Below are 7,303 nucleotides of genomic sequence, written 5' to 3'. Positions count from 1 at the left end.
AAGGACGGCCATGTGCCACTGTTGCCTCTGTGCGGGGGTCTTGTGTCCGTTTCCTGGGGCTGCCATAACAAAGTACCACCACTCCATGCTTTAAACAAGACATTTATTCTCTCATAGTTCCAGAGACCAGAAGTCCAAAATCAGGGTGTTGGCAGGGCCATGCTCGCTCTGAAGGCTCAAGGGGAGAGTCCTTCCTTGCTCCTTCCCAGCTTCTGGTGGTGCCCAGCAATCTTGACATTCCCTGCTTGCACCTGCATCGCTCCAACCTGTGTCTCTGTCTTCACGTGGCGTGTCCTCCTGGGTCTCAGTGTCTCTCCTCTTCTTAGAAGGACATGGGTCACGTTGGATTTAGGGCCGCCCTATTCCAGTATGACATCATCTTAACTAATGACATCAGTAATGCCCCTATTTCCAAATAATGTCATTCTGAGGTCCCAGGAAGGACATGATTTCTGGGGGGGAGGTGTGGCAGAGGGCACTATTCAACTCAGGACAGGTCTTCAGTGGCTCTTTTCTGTCTGATTTCTCAAACTTCCTGCTTGTGCACTCACTGCCATCCCCATGCCTCTCCTTGAGAAGGGAGCAGATAAACGATCCCTGCTGAGATGTAAGTGGCAGCAGGACTTTAGAACCCACTTAGAAAAACAAAGTGCCAATTTGTCAGCAAGTGGGACTGTGTTATCCGCCTTCTCCTCTCCCCTTCCCTGTTCTCCAGTCCCACAGCACCCAGAATCCCTGGGTAAGGTCAGCGACCATCACATCCCCGGACACACAAGAGGAGGAACTGCTGACTCTGCCCCAACGCCCACTATGTTTTTCAGTGTGAGGTCACATGTCCCCTCACATTTGAACATGGGGCGCACTAACTCACTGGAGCACCCATCATGGGAACCTGCAGTGACTTGGGTTGCAGTGGATTAAGACAGGCTGGGGGCTCAGCATCAGCACTCCACAGCAGGTGCCACAAAGACACGGGATGCGATGTGCACCTCTCATGAAGGAAGCCGTTTGTCCTCTGAAGGAGACAGAGTGAGGACCCCAATTATAGACAGGCTTTGGTAAAAGCCATGCATAAGACTGACCGTGCCCTTCAGGCAACGAACGCTTGGGGCTGTTTGCTGCACTCCTGTCAATTTCTGGTGTGTTAATTTGGACTCTCAGATGCAAATACCAACATAGGATTCGATATGCAAGAGAACCTTGGAGAAAACGCCCATGCGAGATGGTGGGGAGGGAGATGGAGGAGGCTGGGGGACCCTCAGGTGGAGATGCAGGTTGACCTCTGGAAGGAGAGAAGGAAGGGAGAAGGAAGGTCTTCCTTAGGCCAAAGTTGCCTGTTGGAGGAGCCTCGAATCTTCCAGGAATGGGCCTGTCTTAGCATCTGTCCCTGCCAAGGTCAACCAGGGGCTGGGAGCAGCCCATGGGAGGTAGGGGCTCAGCACACCTGGGTTCAGAGCCTGGCATCTGGGGCATCAGGCAATCCAGCTCCCCACAGTAGGAGATTGGAGGGCCTGCCTGTAGGTCACGAGGGCCAGCAGTCCTCTCCCAGCCCTGCCATCTGCTTGGCCCTTGTGAGAAAAGGATCCTGGGGTCTGGGGGATCCCAGCTAGGTCAGCTCTCACGTTGTAGGGTGCTGCAGGAGGGAGGCAGTGGTCCCACCCTGGCCTCCCCGCTCACCCGGAGTGAAGGTCACCCAGGACAGCCAGCCCACAGCACTGGGAGTTTATATGAGGCATTTTCCCGTCATTGAGGGTTGGATGTCCTCGGAGGAGATCAAACCACGAAATCATTTTCAACACAAAAGGCCCGTTTTATTTTGACAAGAAAAAAAATAGTGGCTCGGACCAGCCCTCAGATGTGGCTGGTGTCCTGTGGACGCCCACTAGGTCTTAGGGTCCATCCATAACACTCAGAGGGCGTGGAGCAACTCTTTTCTGTCTTTTTTGGGGGGGAGGGGGTGTTTGTTTTACAGGTTTAGAGGGTTGTGAGTATTTTCACTTCTCAGTATTTCCCATTTTGAGCTCCCCAGTAGACTGGTTGTACCAAATTGACCAAGCGTGACACATAGCTTTGGCTTCAGGGCTACATTTTTATCTCCTAAACCACTAAAGCTTAAAGAGGGGGAGGAAGGTGGGTGTAAAGACATCAGCAGACGTGAAATTGGGCAGACAGAAATAAACAGGGCATTCTTCCTTCCTGTCTGTAGGGCTCACGTTCCCCAAGCGGCGGGGCACTTCTCCTCCCTGGTCGCAGGAGGGGAACAGCTACACACCCAGATCTTCACACTCAGTTCTTCTAGCAGCTTCGAGGGCATTCCTCAGCCTGCCGCAGGCTGCCCTCGTAGCTCACACCCCAACCATGTCAGTTGATGAAAATGTCACAGACACTTTTTTCTTTTTCATGTTGCTCTACAAACGTAGCACAAAGGTCCCCAAGTCCTCTGGTCTTCTGTAGTCACCCACTTTCTTATTACCCAAATGAAATAGATCAGCCCTCATTCTCATAAGATGGGGGGAGGGGGGAGTCATGGCCATCCCCGTGGAAACTGCCCCACCAGTGACCTCCATGGTGCAACCCCCCGGACAGTGATGCACCCTCCTCTTAATGCCTCATATGCTTTCCTCTCTTTCTTCTCCTGGTCCCTCCCTGGCTGCTCATTTTCTGGCCCTTCCCTCTCTTTGAGCTCTTCAGGACGTGGTCCTGGGCTCTTTATTCTTCTCTAGCCCCACCGCCTGCCCAGGGGAGCTCACTCAGGCTCGTGGTTTCAAACACCAGTGACTCTGAATCTAATGTCCAGACAGACCTCTCTTCTGGCCACTCAGCTGGCTTCTTTGCATCTCCGCTTGATTTTTCCCTGCAACCTTGTTTCTCTCCAAGTCCACTCCTTTTCAGTAAATGACCCATCACCCAACCATCCAAGTGCTCAAATGGGAAATCAAGGAATTCTCCTTGAGTCTCCCCATTGCCTTGTCTCCCTCATCTCCATCCGCATTGTCTGCTCCACCTCCCAGGTGTCTTGAGTTGGTCCACTTGGGATGGCTCCAGGGCCACTCCCTGCTCTCAGCCCCATCACCTCCCCAGTACTCTCACAGCCTCCTTGCCTTCTTGCTCTCCCCTTGGCACCAGCCCCACTCCCAAGTCTATTCTTACCATGGCAGCTGTGCTGACCTTTTCTGAGCTTCACTCAAACACATACTTGCCTTAACAATCCCCAGGGGCAAACCCAGCAATGGGCCAGTGAGACCCCTCTGCCAGCCTCAGCGCCCCCACTCACCATGCTCCAATCACATTGGTCTTGCTCCCCTGGAAATGGGGGCTGCCTTCCCTCTGCAGGAATGTTCCCCCAGTATTTGGATGCCTGGCTTTTTCCCAATCTCCAAATCTCCCCTTAAGTATTACCTCCCTAACAGGCTCCCTGAAAGTTTATGTGCCTTTATTGTACTTTAATCTGCCCCTTTACTTCTTCTCCTCCCTTTGGACTATGGGGAGCATGTATGGGTTGAAAGAGGGGCAGGCTAAGTGTTCATAGCCAAAAGGCTAATTGATTCTTTTCATCTGCTCCGGGCCTCACTGCCAGCACCGCAAAGAACAGGCTAAGCGATGAAATGACGCCTTACATATCTTCTCCCACATTCATAGGTGGAGCCCCAGGTCAAGGACATGTGTGTCTCTCCTCCAAGACTATTGCTCTGAGCCCAAGAGGGGCCGTGGAAAATCCTAGTCTCCTTTTTCTAGAGCAGACTGTAGAGGTCATGGCATTTCCCTAGTTGTGATGACTACTTAGTTTACGGAGCTCCTCTTAATACATGACAGCCCACCCCCACCTCCCGGCAACTGGGGCTGAGCTGAGAATCACCTGACTTAGTCTGGGCCAATGAGAGTTCCTTCTCAGGAATTTGAGTTTGAGACAAAAACGAATAGTCACTCTTCCCATGTATGCCTGGACTCTAACAGGCGGGACCTGAGCGTTGGCGATGGTTACCAGGCAGCCTGGGAAGCCAGTGGCATGTCCGTGGTGAGCAGACAGGAGGTGGTGAGACAGGACCCTGACTGAGCACCATCCTTCACGCACCGGCATCCCCTGCATTCCAAGCCTTATGCACTGTGACTATCCTGTAGTCAGCTTCCTTTGTTTTTGAGCTAGGTTGAAAAGGGCCCCTGTCACTGGCAAGCACAAGAATCATAAATAATTCAGAGGGGAAGCGTTTGAAGATTCAGCCTATGGATGGTTAAGTAATGGGGCTCTTCATGAAAAAAATCCCCCCTAGTCTAGCTTCTCTGGAGCCAGACAGATGTGAGTTTGAATCCCAGCTTGGACCCAGTGTGACCCTGAACTTGTCACTTAACCTCTCTGAGATTCAGTGAACTCATGAGTAAAATAGGAATAATAATGTCTACCCATGGAGAAGACAAAAGAGATGAAAATACGGCGACCAGGATTTTCTTATTGTCTGCCCAAGTCTCTCTATTCCCAGGCATCAGTGTACTTGGCAATAGCATCAAAAGCCTTAAAGATGAGGCACATGCCTTTTGACTCAGCATTGCTTGTATAGGAATTTATCCCAAGAGAATAGTCACATTATGCTAAGATTTATGAACATCCATGTTCACTGTAGTCAAGAATTGGAAACCACTCAATAGTAGGGGTCTGGTTTCACATCATGGTGTCCCACTGCCACAAACAATGTAGATTGTGGTCCTTAACCTTTTTGGACCTCTTAGAGGATGTGAGGAAAACTACCAGCCCTCTCCTTGGGAAAACGCATATAAGTATTTTTTCATAAAATTTAGCAAATCATTTCAGAAAACTCACAGATTCCCCAAAGCTCCATTTAATGAATCATAATTTGAAAGAATCATTTCCTGATGTGTGTCAGTGTACTCAGTAGCATAAAGTCGAAAAAAAAATCAGACTCCCAAGGAGTCTGTACAATACAATCACAGTTTTGTAAAACAAAAGTAATTTAGGTACATACACATATATTCACAGTAACACACATACATATTGTGGCCGTGGAGATATGCCACTCAGCTCTTCCTTTGAGAGAGATCCTGCCAAGAGGAGGAGCCTAGGCCAGCCTCTCTCCCAGCAGCCACAGCAAGTGACTAAGCATGGGGGGGTATTAAGGGCCGGGTCATTTCTTTTTTCTTTTCTTTTTTTTTTTTTTAACATTTCTTTATTGAATTATAGTCATATTACAATGTCGTGTCAAATTCCAGTGTAGAGCACAATTTTTCAGGTGTACATCATACATGAACATATATATATATATATATATATATATATATATATATATATATATATATATATATATATATACATTGTCACATTTTTTTTTTTGCTGTGAGCTACCACAAGATCTTGAATATATTTCCCTGTACTATACAGTATAATCTTGTTTATCTATTCTACATTTTGAAATCCCAGTCTATCCCTTCCCACCCTCTGCCCCCTTGGCAACCACAAGTTTGTATTCTATGTCTATGAGTCTGTTTCTGTTTTGTATTTATGTTTTTTTGGTTTTTGGTGGGTTTTTTTAGATTCCACATATGAGCGATCTCACATGGCATTTGTCTTTCTCTTTCTGGCTTACTTCACTTAGAATGACATTCTCCAGGAACATCCATGTTGCTGCAAATGGCGTTATGTTGTCGGTTTTTATGGCTGAATAGTGTTCCATTGCATAAATATACCACATCTTCTTTATCCAGTCATCTGTCGATGGACATTTAGGCTGTTTCCGTGTCTTGGCTATTGTAAACAGTGCTGCTATGAACATTGGGGTGCAGTGGGATTACTGGGTCATGTGGTAAGTCTATTCCTAGTCTTTTCAGGAATCTCCATACTGTTTTCCACAGTGGCTGCACCAAACTGCATTCCCACCAGCAGTGTAGGAGGGTTCCCTTTTCTCCACAGCCTCTCCAGCATTTGTCATTTGTGGACTTTTGAATGATAAGGGCCGGGTCATTTCTGCCAAACATCCAAGCCTCCTTCCTTCTTCCCATTGGGCCTGCATCACAGTCCGCACACCCTCCCAGGCGACATTTGGAATTTTTTTTTAATATCAAAGCACACATTTTGCTTGAGGTAACTAGGTCTATTCATATATTTCTATATGGAGAAGGTACTGGGGATTGAACCCGGGGCCTCATGGGTTCTGAGCAAGCACCCTACCACTTGAGCTATACCCTCCCCCCGACATTTGGAATTAATCACTTGCACTTTAACTCTGTCTTGGCTTTTGCTTCCCAGGGATCTGGCTTTGATATTCTTCTATGCATTTGCCATGCTTTCCCAATTTTTGCCAATTAAGATTATATTATTTGGGGCATCAGAAAACATATTTTCTTTTACACGAAACACAAATACATATAAAGATGGTATCTTTACATTCAGATGTGCTCTGCAAATTTGAAACCCCGTGGATCATGAAATTCATTTGCTTAATAAAAATCGGGTGTCTCTCCAAGACAAGAGAAAAAAAAATAGGTGAAATAGGTGTCTCATCTACCTACAACAGTTGATCTCCCATCTCACAAAGAAGACAGGATGCTTAGCAGAAGCAGCAACAGAACTTTCTGGAGCCCACAGAGCAAAGTGTCAGCCATGGGGGGGTTGGGTGCACCCTCTCTGTCCACACTGGAACGTGGTGCTCATGCCCCCAACCTTTTGTCAGCCTGCTCCAGCATTCTAGATCCTCTCCACGGGGTCAGGGCTGGACAACAGGGGCACACACTCATTTTTAACCCCCTTTTCCCCCTGGATCCCAAACAGACAGGGCTTCTGAAGAGTCAAGAGAGGTCCTGGCTGCTTTGATTTGTTGAGGCTCCCAGTATATTTGAAAACAAATAGCATCAAAATAGAGTTCAAAGTTTGTGGCGTATTTGAAATATTTACATTTAACTAAATGGTGTGTTTAACACACTCAGACTCACACAAGACTTCCACAAGCACAGCTTGACTACAGGATTTATTTTTTTTTTAAATGATTGCCTTGTACACAACATGGGCAGTGTGGCTGGTACAAGCACAGAGGCATGAAGCTCTGTGATACACATTTTCTTGTTTCAATCTTCTTGGTGCTTCTCTGTTTGTCTTCACTTGAAGGCAGTAATTAAAAGTGTGAACCTGGGGCCCTGTAAACCTGACAGCCCCCTCAGGAGACCTCGGGCTAGAGAGACCACCTTCTGCTTCTGTTCAGCCTTGTTTTTTTCAAATGGGCCACAGACTCAATGGTTTACTTTTTAGCTGTCTTTCTTCTTTGCAGGTTATTTAAAAACTTAAAAAAAATTTATTATTATT

Source organism: Camelus bactrianus, chromosome 17 (genome assembly GCF_048773025.1).
Source record: "Camelus bactrianus isolate YW-2024 breed Bactrian camel chromosome 17, ASM4877302v1, whole genome shotgun sequence".
Lineage (NCBI taxonomy): Eukaryota > Metazoa > Chordata > Mammalia > Artiodactyla > Camelidae > Camelus > Camelus bactrianus.
The sequence above is the reverse complement of the archived record's forward strand: the minus strand, read 5'-3'. Positions refer to the sequence as shown.